The sequence below is a fragment of the Echinops telfairi genome, unplaced genomic scaffold, assembly GCF_000313985.2.
Source record: "Echinops telfairi isolate 266 unplaced genomic scaffold, ASM31398v2 ScPeMD7_53;HRSCAF=182, whole genome shotgun sequence".
Taxonomy (NCBI): domain Eukaryota; kingdom Metazoa; phylum Chordata; class Mammalia; order Afrosoricida; family Tenrecidae; genus Echinops; species Echinops telfairi.
This window is the reverse complement of record NW_022103951.1, coordinates 20,353,252-20,357,284: the sequence shown is the minus strand read 5'-3', so window position 1 is coordinate 20,357,284 and position 4,033 is coordinate 20,353,252.

The following is a 4,033-nucleotide window of genomic DNA, read 5'->3' as shown; positions in this document are numbered from 1 at the left end:
GAAGCGGTTGAGGACAGCTAAGTACGGGTCACCGTGATTGCAATGCCAGCTACGAGAGGGTTCCCTTGGGGCCCACAGTCTGGCAACGCCAGTGTGGCTGGGGAGAGACAGGGCTGTCCTCTCCGGTCAAGAGCTGCAGCCCCAGAAGCCCACAGGCCACTTGCACTCGTCCTGCTGATGCTGGATGCCGTGCCTCGCTTCCACTCCATGCCAGTGAGTGAGTGCGGTGCGTGCGTCTCAGCCGGGCCTCTGTTGCGATCTGTCCGAGGAAGCAGAGATGGGGAGAGGGACAGGTCTTGTCACGAGACCCCTACCGAGCAGTAAACACACCAACGGCACAAGGGCCTGCCCGGCCGCCGGGTGACCAGGACATGACCAGGACAGGGAGTGGCACCTTCCCCGAGAGCCGGGGGCTGGGAGGTGGCCTTGCAACTCCCAGAGGATGAGTGGCTGTTTGAGGCCGGGTGGACCAGAGACGCCGACCCGGGGGCACTCGGCTGTGTTGGGGTAAGAGAGCTGTGTGTCATGAAGTCCCTGCCTATCAGGACACGCCCAGCCCCGTCCAACTCAGATCCACCAGTCTGATACGAGTCCACAAGTCCCTCTTCAGACTCACGCAGCCACACGCAACGATGCAGGATGCAGGGAGAGCACAGGCGGGTCGTATGCAACGATGCAGGACACAGGGAGAGCACAGGTGGGTCATATGCAGGGGGGTGCATGACCAACTGGTTGTTTCCCAAACCAAAACACCCACCGCCCTCCACCTGCCTGGTTCACAATGACCTCCCAGCACAGGGGAGGGCGGCCCCTGTGGGTGTCTGGGCTGCCAATCGTGGTGGGAGCAGACAGCCTCACCTTTCTCCCAAGGAGCAGCCGGCAGGTTCAGACTGCGGACCTCGGGCCCAGCACAGAAGCGCCCAACTCACACACCACCAGAGCCCCTGAGGGTGTTTTCAGTGGCCGAAAGATGGGGGGCTTTGAACCCCCCACGGAGCAGTGGAGCCAAGAAAGACTGGCATTTTCCCAGGATGTTATGCAGTCTCCCTCGCAAACGGGATTATTTGGGGAAGCGTTCAAAACGCACGGGGAGGAACCATCCAAAGCCCAGCGATTCCTTTTAAGGTTTAAGAATGGCAGGAAGTTTTAAGAGGCAGGAAGTTTTAAGAGGATCCCTCATGCTATAGCTGAGGGGACAAGCCGGCAGCTCACTGCCAAGTCGGTGGTTCCAGCCCAGCAGCCACTCCTTGGGAGCAAATGGAGGCTGCGTGCTCCCATGAGGTCTGACAGTCTTGGAGACCCGGAGCAGCAGGCACCCAGGGGCGCTGAGGGTCAGAGCAGAGCTGACTCACCGCACGGCATGTTGACAAGCATCCGATGCCCCAGGTCTACTGTCTCCGCAAACTCAAAGCCTTTTCTTTGCTTCATTCACCGGTTGTAGGCGCCTCCCCATGTGTCACACCGTGTCCACGTCCAATCCCACTGAGAAGAGTAGTGCCAGCAGGACCACAGTCCACTCAACAGTTTGGAACAAGACTGACATCTCAGGGTGGGACGCTTCTATTGTCTCAAAAAACCCCAGCCATTGATTGAGTGGACACCAACTCACGGCAACCCGACAGGACAGGGTGAAACTGCCCCTGTGGGTTTCCACCAAGATACTGCGACTCTTTGTTAGAGAAAGCCTGGTCTTCCTCCCTCGGGGCGGCAGGCGGGTTCAAACTGCTGACCCTGTGGGGAGCCGCCCATTGCATCACCACTATCCACCAGGCCCCCTGGAGGAAGCAACCTCATGAGGAAAGATACAGGGCCGGCCTTTTCTGCAGCACAGGGCTGCCTGGATGAGTTAAGTCACAGATCGTGGGAGGCACCATCATGCCACCTTGTCCGGGGGCACGGCTTCTTGGGGCAGAATCATCAGCTGGTGCCTGCTCCCTTACAGACTGACCGCTTTGGGAACCCCAGGGGTAGCCCTGGGCTCTCCTGTCGGGAACCTTGGCTCAGGCTTGAGGTTGGGGTTGGGGTTTTGCTTTGATGCCTTGTGTTGACAAGACCCACGTTCATGGCTGCACTAGGTCACTCTGCTGCACAGCGCCGCTTTCGTGTGCTGAAAAGCAAGGCTGTTACTTTGAGGACTACGACGTGCCGGACCCAAGTCATGGCATCTTCAATTGCCTCCGATGCACGTCGGAGCTGGACACTGAAGGAGGAAGACCGAGAACAGATGCATGTGGAGAAGCATCCTCTCGGTAGGAGGCAGCCAGCGTGCTCCTCAGAGGCAAGGGAAGCAAGCCCTGGGCTCCTGTAACCAGGAACGTGTTTTCAGAAGAGGCCAGGCCCTGGAGAAGGGCCCAGCGCCCATCCATTAGCGCAGACGAGGAAGGCCCCCAACCAGACGCTGCCCGCGGCGGCGCTCGTGGTGGGTTCAGGCACAGGAACCATGGAGAGGGTGGTGCGGGGCCCGGCCGGGCCTGCACAGCTGGTACACGGGGTCGGTGCGGGTCGGAACCGACGTGGCAGCACCCACCAACCACACATTCACAGAGCACCTTAGGAGAGCGTACGCCTGGGTGTGGGTGCTTGACATGATGGAATGTAGATTGCTTCACAGATTAATTTGATACAAGAGGCAGCACCCAGGAGCCTCGGTGGCAGAGTGGGTCAGCGCCCAGCAGCTGGCCGGTGGCTCGAACCCCTTAGGCAGTCTGTGGGGGGAGAGGAGACTGTGTGCCCACCTGGCGATGGCGGGGCTGGAAACCCTTAGTGTTCTGTTCCGTTTCATAAGATCCCCGTCTATGCGGTGGGACCCAGTCCACGGCCACAGGTGTTGGCACGTGGGTCGCTTAGCATGCCCCCCTGCGGTGGCTGCCATGCCGTGGGATGCTGGATGCCACGGCCGGTATTTCAAAGGCCAGCAGAGCCACCCAAAGCGGACGGAGGAGTTTCCAGACTGAGACGGCCAGTAAGAATGTGCTGGCCCTGGACTTGTGAAGATGAGCCTGTGGGGGCCACGGGGCCACGGCAGGGCGGTGTGGCATGCGGCGCTCCACGGGGGCCTCCTTGAAATCGGATGACGTGCTGCAGGCGCCAAAGTAGAAAGGGTGACCAGGCGAGGACAGCACTGAGAGGACGGCGGAGCACCTGACCCAACTCATGGTCCCCTTGGCCGCTTCCTGCGGGGCCTGGACGATGAATGTGACCGACGGGAGGTGGGGAGTGGAGGCGGGCGAGCTGCGGTGCTGAACAGATCCTGGGCGGCCAGAAGGACAGTCAGGAGGCAACCAGCAAGGACAGGGTACTCGGTCCCTGGAGAAGGACGCCATGCTTGGCCACGTGGTGGGGCAGCGAGGAAGAGGAAGGCCGTCCAGGAGACGGATGGACGCAGTGGCGGATGACCGGGCTCAGGTGGAGGAACCGCTGGGAGGATGGGGGCACAGAGGGGGCTGCGGATGAAGCGGTTGAGGACAGCTAAGTACGGGTCACCGTGATTGCAATGCCAGCTACGAGAGGGTTCCCTTGGGGCCCACAGTCTGGCAACGCCAGTGTGGCTGGGGAGAGACAGGGCTGTCCTCTCCGGTCAAGAGCTGCAGCCCCAGAAGCCCACAGGCCACTTGCACTCGTCCTGCTGATGCTGGATGCCGTGCCTCGCTTCCACTCCATGCCAGTGAGTGAGTGCGGTGCGTGCGTCTCAGCCGGGCCTCTGTTGCGATCTGTCCGAGGAAGCAGAGATGGGGAGAGGGACAGGTCTTGTCACGAGACCCCTACCGAGCAGTAAACACACCAACGGCACAAGGGCCTGCCCGGCCGCCGGGTGACCAGGACATGACCAGGACAGGGAGTGGCACCTTCCCCGAGAGCCGGGGGCTGGGAGGTGGCCTTGCAACTCCCAGAGGATGAGTGGCTGTTTGAGGCCGGGTGGACCAGAGACGCCGACCCGGGGGCACTCGGCTGTGTTGGGGTAAGAGAGCTGTGTGTCATGAAGTCCCTGCCTATCAGGACACGCCCAGCCCCGTCCAACTCAGATCCACCAGTC